The following is an 8,337-nucleotide window of genomic DNA, read 5'->3' as shown; positions in this document are numbered from 1 at the left end:
AGAGCAAGAGCTCAATACAAAGTAATACAAAGTTCAGAAATCAGTAGTAAGTAATGCAGAGTACAGGGATCAGTAGTAAGTAATGCAGAGTACAGGGATCAGTAGTAAGTAATGCAGAGTACAGGGATCAGTAGTAAGTAATGCAGAGTTCAGGGATCAGTAGTAAGTAATGCAGAGTACAGGGATCAGTAGTAAGTAATGCAGAGTACAGGGATCAGTAGTAAGTAATGCAGAGTTCAGGGATCAGTAGTAAGTAATGCAGAGTTCAGGGATCAGTAGTAAGTAATGCAGAGTACAGGGATCAGTAGTAAGTAATGCAGAGTACAGAGATCAGTAGTAAGTAATGCAGAGTGCAGGGATCAGTAGTAAAGAATGCAGAGTGCAGGGATCAGTAGTCAGTAATGCAGAGTACAGGGATCAGTAGTAAGTAATGCAGAGTGCAGGGATCAGTAGTAAAGAATGCAGAGTGCAGGGATCAGTAGTAAGTAATGCAGAGTACAGGGATCAGTAGTAAGTAATGCAGAGTGCAGGGATCAGTAGTCAGTAATGCAGAGTACAGGGATCAGTAGTAAGTAATGCAGAGTACAGGGATCAGTAGTAAGTAATGCAGAGTACAGGGATCAGGAGTAAGTAATGCAGAGTACAGGGATCAGTAGTAAGTAATGCAGAGTGCAGGGATCAGTAGTAAGTAATGCAGAGTACAGGGATCAGTAGTAAGTAATGCAGAGTACAGGGATCAGTAGTAAGTAATGCAGAGTACAGTTGTCAGTAGTAAGTAATGCAGAGTACAGGGATCAGTAGTAAGTAATGCAGAGTACAGGGATCAGTAGTAAGTAATGCAGAGTGCAGGGATCAGTAGTAAAGAATGCAGAGTACAGGGATCAGTAGTAAGTAATGCAGAGTACAGGGATCAGTAGTAAGTAATGCAGAGTACAGGGGTCAGTAGTAAGTAATGCAGAGTACAGGGATCAGTAGTAAGTAATGCAGAGTGCAGGGATCAGTAGTAAAGAATGCAGAGTACAGGGATCAGTAGTAAGTAATGCAGAGTACAGAGATCAGTAGTAAGTAATGCAGAGTACAGAGATCAGTAGTAAGTAATGCAGAGTACAGAGATCAGTAGTAAGTAATGCAGAGTACAGGGATCAGTAGTAAGTAATGCAGAGTACAGGGATCAGTAGTAAGTGATGCAGAGTACAGGGATCAGTAGTAAGTAATGCAGAGTACAGGGATCAGTAGTAAGTAATGCAGAGTACAGAGATCAGTAGTAAGTAATGCAGAGTACAGGGGTCAGTAGTAAGTAATGCAGAGTACAGGGATCAGTAGTAAGTAATGCAGAGTACAGAGATCAGTAGTAAGTAATGCAGAGTACAGGGATCAGTAGTAAGTAATGCAGAGTACAGGGGTCAGTAGTAAGTAATGCAGAGTACAGGGATCAGTAGTAAGTAATGCAGAGTGCAGAGATCAGTAGTAAGTAATGCAGAGTACAGGGATCAGTAGTAAGTAATGCAGAGTACAGGGATCAGTAGTAAGTAATGCAGAGTACAGGGATCAGTAGTAAGTAATGCAGAGTGCAGGGATCAGTAGTAAGTAATGCAGAGTACAGAGGTCAGTAGTAAGTAATGCAGAGTACAGGGATCAGTAGTAAGTAATGCAGAGTACAGGGATCAGTAGTAAGTAATGCAGAGTACAGGGATCAGTAGTAAGTAATGCAGAGTACAGGGATCAGTAGTAAAGAATGCAGAGTGCAGAGGTCAGTAGTAAGTACGTCCTGTCATGTTTTTTTTCTATTATATGGGATGTTTAGATTCCTTGTAAAATAAATAAAAGTGACCCAAAAAAATGTTTTTAAAGGGACAGTGTAAAAAAAAAAAAAAATTTACAGCGCCCCGTCCCGCCGAGCTCACACACAGAAGCGAACGCATACGTAAGTCATGCCTGCAGGGCCGCCATCAGGGGGGTACAGGCAGTACTCATGTAAGGGGCCCGAGTGTCCCAAGGGGCCCGGCCGGCCAGAGCCCGCCCCCCCCCCCCCCCCCCCCACAGCAGAGTATGAAATTCATCTTGTACCAGCTCTGCCGCTAATCTGCGTGCCACTGCAGAGAAGCATAAACAAGACAAGACTCCGCCTCCAACTTTCACCTGCCGCTCCCAAGCCCCTCCCCCCCGCTGGCTGTGTGAAGCATTTTGTAAGTATTCTGCACACAGTAATGAATAGGGATGAGCTTCGTGTTCGACTCGAACATCGGCTGTTCGCCCGTTCGCCGAATTGCGAATGATATGGGCCGTTCACGCCAAATTCCTGTGGCGCGTCACGGCCCATAATTCACTGCGGCATCGCAGTGCATTGCTGGCTGATGATTGGCCAATCACAGCGCCGTCTGTAGAGAGAGCTGTAATTGGCCAAAGCCAGGGTGGCCCTGTGTAGTGTGTTCCGGCTTGAGAGAGAGAGAGACAGTGTCATTTGATTTTAGTTAGATAGATTAGGCAGGACAGTCAATCAAATAGCTGCACTTTCAGTGTATTGTATATATATATGCATCCCAGGTGTTGTATATATATATATATATATATATACACTGTATTCAGTTTATCTAGATCCGTTCCTGTTATCTTCTTACTGACAGGCAGGCTTGTCTTGTTACAGTATTTACAGCTACCTGAAGAAAATTACTGGTGTTCTTTTGATCCTATTAATACCACAGTCAGGCAGATAGACTATTTACAGTTAGTGCAGTGCGTCCTGCTCACAGTGTTCTGCTAAACCTACAAGTTAGTGGGGTGCGTCCTGCTCACAGTGTTCTGCTAAACCTACAAGTTAGTGGGGTGCGTCCACCTCACAGTGTTCAGCTAAACCTACAAGTTAGTGGGGTGCGTCCACCTCACAGTGTTCAGCTAAACCTACAAGTTAGTGGGGTGCGTCCACCTCACAGTGTTCAGCTAAAGCTACCTGTAGAAGGTTGGTGGTGTTCTCATACTACAGGCAGGCAGTTGATTTTGCTAGCTGCAGTATCAGTGTGTATATATCCCAGCTTAGTGCAGCTACAGGCCATTAGTATGTCTGGAAGGCCAACAAGGAGAGGCAGACAGTCACAAGCCAATAAAAGAGGGCAAGCAGGCTCTGTGTCTAGAGGCAACAGTGCTGGTCATGGACATGGGGCATCCTCATCAGCACGTGGCCGTGGGACACGCTTGGCCTTTTTTTCGGCAGCTGGCCGTGTTGAGCCACAACATGCGGAAGACTTGGCCGAGTGGATGACCAAGCCGTCCTCATCCTCTCTCACCCATGCTCAGGGTACTTTGTCTGGCAAAGCAGCTGCCAACGCGGCCTCTTCCCTTGGCTCAATGGCATCAGTGACTCCTTCCCTAGCCCCACCATGTCCTCCTGAGGAGTCCCTCGAACTGTTTGACCACAGTGTTGGGTACATGCTCCAGGAGGATGCCCAGCGTTTGGAAGGCTCTGATGATGATACTGAGCTCGATGAAGGCAGTAACGTGAGCACGGACAGAGGGGGTGCCCAAGAAGGACAGCAATCTGGCAGTCATGCTCCCCCTGCTGCAGCATACTGCCAGGTTTGCTCCAGTGATGAGGAGGGAGGGGATGATGAGGTCACTGACTCAACATGGGTGCCTGATAGGAGAGAGGAGGAGGAGGAGGCACATCACCAACGAGGCAGGATGCCCTCCAGGGGCCAGCCTAAGGGCAGCACACTGACTGCATCACACCCCAAAGCTCCGCATGTAGTCTCTGCGCGTTATTCCAAAAGTTCTTTGGTGTGGGCCTTTTTTGAGACATACAGCAGATCGCACCGCTGCTATATGTCTCAAGCGTATCTCACGTGGCCAAAACATCTCCCGCTTGGGCACCACATGCTTGACCAGACATATGTTGACCTGCCATGCAGTTCGTTGGCAAGCGTATCTAAAAGACCCACACCAAAGAACAAAGAGGACCTCTCCTTGCTCCTCATCAGCTGAGATCTCCAACCCCACTAGACCTTCAGTCCTCCCTGAGACCTGCACTGAGAGGAATGAAGGTGTAGAATTAGGTGTGTCACAGCCAAGTACTTGTGGGAAATCTGCTTTCGGTACACTGATGTCAGATTGTACCAGGCAAATTTCCCTGCCTCAGCTGCTGCACCGCCGAAAGAAGTTCGCTCGCAGCCATCCACATGCCCAGTGGTTGAATGCTAGCTTCAACTCCTGCCTTTTCAGTTGGTAGACTCTGCCCCCTTCCGTGAGTTTGTGGAATGTGCGGTTCCTCAGTGGCAGGTGCCCAAACGCCACTTTTTCTCACGGAAGGCGATTCCGGCTCTCTACCGGCATGTGGAAGGCAATGTCCATGCCTCGCTGGACAGGGCGGTCAGCGGTAAGGTGCATATTACCGCTGACTCATGGTCTAGCAGGCATGGACAGGGACGTTACCTAAGTTTCACCGCGCATTGGGTGACTCTGCTGGCAGCTGGGAAGGATGCAGGACAAGGTGCAGTAGTGTTGGAGGTTGTTCCGCCACCATGCCTCCAAAATGCCACTACTAATGATTGTGACACACCTCTCTCCTCCACCCCCTCCTCTTCTTCTTCCTCCATGGCCTCTTCCTGTGCTTTGTCCTCGGAACCAGCGGTGCTCCATAGGCGTTCAAGGGGCTACGCAAGTACGCAGGCCAAAAGATGCCATGCGGTGCTTGAGCTGGTGTGCTTGGGGGACAGGAGCCACACTGGGGCAGAGGTTCTGTCAGCTCTGCAGGGGCAGGTTCAGAGGTGGTTGACGCCACGCCAACTTAAGGCAGGAATGGTGGTTTGCGACAATGGCACCAACCTCCTCTCCTCCCTCCGACAGGGACAACTGACCCATGTGCCCTGTTTGGCTCACGTCCTTAACTTGGTGGTGCAGCGGTTCTTGGGCAGGTACCCGGGCTTACAGGATGTCCTGAGGCAGGCCAGGAAAGTCTGTGTGCATTTCCACCGGTCATATAATGCCAGTGCTTGGCTGGCTGACCTCCAAAAGGAGTTTAACCTGCCCAAGAACTGCCTAATCTGTGACATGCCCACCAGGTGGAACTCAACGTTGGCCATGCTGCAGCGGCTGCACACGCAGCAGAGGGCCATCAATGAGTACCTGTGCGACTATGGCACCAGGACAGGGTCAGGGGAGCTTGTTTTTTTTCCCACGCCAGTGGGCCATGATCAGGGATGCATGCACTGTCCTGTCACCATTTGAGGAGGCCACGAGGATGGTGAGCAGTGGCAGTGCATGCATCAGTGAAACTGTCCCCCTTGTCCCCCCCTTGTCCCTTGCCCCTTGTAACCGAATAATTTTTTTTGAAATGTCAGATTCCTTCAAAGACTGCCTATGCTGATGCTGAGTGACTATCCCTGAATAATTATCCTCTTCCTCCTCAATGATCACGCTGACAGCTTGTAAGAACATTTTTGGTTCTGGGCGCCACCACCAGTGCCTAAGGCCCAATTTTCCAGCCCCTGTTCAACAGGGGCGTGTAATTACAATTTTTGATGCAATACTTTGCAGCAGGGCTCGTTTCTGCGTTCCAACTAGAGTATCTGTGAGGGGTTGCAGTGTTGTGGCACCAGCACCAGTGCCTAAGGCCCAAATTTTCTGCCCCTGCTCAACAGGGACATGTAATTACAATTCTTGATCTAATATTTCACAGCAGGGCCCTGTGAGGGCTTACAGTGTTGTGGCCACAACAACACCTAAGGCCCAAATTTCTGCTGAGTATATAGGGCAGGCCCCTACTTTCAAACATCAAACTTACAAACGACTCCTACTTGCAAACGGAAGGAGACAACAGGAAGTGAGATGAAATCTACCCCTAGGAAGGGAAATTCTCTCCTGTAAGAGTTAATATGGGAAAAACTTTTCTCCTTTCCACTGATGCTTTATCACCAATCCTTGTTTCACTAAAAACCCCAAATTCTCAAAAAACATTTGTCATTGGGACAGAAAGTGAGGTGAAATCTTCTGAAGAGGAGGAAAGACAGCAAAACAAATGTCACAGGGGTGATAACCCTTCCCTATGTTTTCCAAAAAGTTTAAAAACAGTTTTTGTGGCTGGAGCTACACTTTAAAAATGTACCCGTTCAAAATGACAAACAGATTCTACTTAACAACAAACCTACAGTCCCTGTCTTGTTTGCACCGCCTGTATACTGCTGTTCAGAGTATATAGGGCCTGGTGGCCCCACACCTTTCCTTATTTTAATTTGGGTGCGGGGTTCCCCTTAATATCCATACAAGACCCAAAGGGCCTGGTAATGGACTGGGGGGTACCCATGCCGTTTGTCTCACTGATTTTCATCCATATTGCCAGGACCCGACATTACATTAAACCCGCAAGCAGTTTTAAATGACTTTTATTCCTCTAAAAATGACATTTGGTGCAGGGACTGTTCTAAACACGGGAAACACGCGTCACTTTACAGGCATACTATAGACACCCCCCAGGTACGATATTTAAAGGAATATTACACTTTTTTTTTTTACTTTAAGCATCATTAAAATCACTGCTCCCGAAAAAACGGCCGTTTTTACAACTTTTTTTTGCATTGATACATGTCCCCTGGGGCAGGACCCGGGTCCCCAAACCCTTTTTAGGACAATACCATGCAAATTAGCCTTTAGAATTAGCACTTTTGATTTTGAACGTTCGAGTCCCATAGACGTCAATGGGGTTCTAACGTTCATGCGAATTTTCGGTCCGTTCGCAGGTTCTGGTGCGAACCGAACCGGGGGGGGGTGTCCGGCTCATTCCTAGTAATGAAATTGAACAAGCCCGCCACCCCGAGCACCAGCCGACACAGCCGTCTTTCAGACTGGCAACATCCCCAGCAGCAGGTGATCGTGGCCAGCGCTCGCTCGCTCCTCATCCATTCCCTGCTGAGGCGGAGCCTGCTGGCTGCTGCTGGGTTTGCTTGCAATGTGATTGGCCGGGACAGGGGCAGGGGGAGTGGCCAGCCCGTCGACGGTGCACAGCATGGACACGGCAATACCAGGTGCATGGAGATAGATCCGAGAGTGCAGCATGGAGGGTAAGTCGCAGAAATGTAATGTGTGCTGCTGACTGTGTCCCCCTGTGTCCCCTGTGTCCCCTGTGCCCCCCTGTGCCCCCCTGTGTCCCCTGTGCCCCCTGTGTCCCCTGTGCCCCCCTGTGTCCCCCTGTGCCCCCCTGTGTCCCCTGTGCCCCCCTGTGTCCCCCTGTGCCCCCCTGTGTCCCCCTGTGTCCCCTGTGCCCCCCTGTGTCCCCTGTGCCCCCCTGTGTCCCCCTGTGCTCCCCTGTGTCCCCTGTGTCCCCCTGTAGATTTTATTTGGACTTTATCTCCTACTTGGATGGAACATCCTGAGGCTGACAAGCTGGTATAATTGAGTTGTATTGTGAAAATGGATGACTCTGGGTGGGGATGAGAGTTACATTTTGGAGAACCTCTTCACTATGTAACTCTCATCCCCACCCAGAGTCATCCTCATCCATTTTCACAATGCGACTCCATCATCTTCATCCCCACCCAGCACCATCCATCCCTCCAGTCTCCAAAGGTGTAAGAGTGCTAAAATAAAAGTGGGCGCACCGAAGGACTCGGTGGGACGACCAGTGGGCGGGCCCTGGAGAATGTTGGGGGGGGGTCGGGCCCTGGGGGGCCCAGGCCTAAAGCTGTGTAAGGGGCCCCAAAATTTCTGATGGCTGCCCTGCATGCCGCATATGAAGACGGTGTTCAAACCACACATATGAGGTATCGCCGCGATCGGTAGAGTGAGAGCAATAATTCTAGCACTAGACCTCCTCTAACTCGAAACATGCAACCTGTAGAATTTTTTAAACGTCACCTACGGAGATTTTTAAGGGTCAAAGTTTGTCGCCATTCCATGAGCGAGTGCAATTTTGAAGCGTGACATGTTGGGTATCAATTTACTCGGCGTAACATTATCTTTCACAATATAAAAAAAAATTGGGCTAACTTTACTGTTGTCTTATTTTTTAATTCAAAAAAGTGTTTTTTTTTCCCCCAATAATTGTGCTTTTAAGGCCGCTGCGCAAATAGGGTGTGACATAAAGTATTGCAACGACCGCCATTTTATTCTCTAGGGTGTCTGAAAAAAATATATAATGTTTGGAGGTTCTAAGTAATTTTTGAGCAAAAATAAACTGATTTTAACTTGTAAACAAACAAATTTGATAAATAGGCCCAGTCCTTAAGTGGTTAAAGTAACAGAGTGCCGTATCGCAAAAAAAAAAAAATGGCCTGGTCATTAAGGGGGGGGGTAAAACCTTCCGGGCTGAAGTGGTTAACAATAATCAGAACTACATAACAATGATAAATCTGA

This window comes from Aquarana catesbeiana, linkage group LG13 (genome assembly GCF_042186555.1).
Source record: "Aquarana catesbeiana isolate 2022-GZ linkage group LG13, ASM4218655v1, whole genome shotgun sequence".
NCBI classification, from domain to species: domain Eukaryota; kingdom Metazoa; phylum Chordata; class Amphibia; order Anura; family Ranidae; genus Aquarana; species Aquarana catesbeiana.
Note: the sequence above shows the minus strand (reverse complement) of the source record.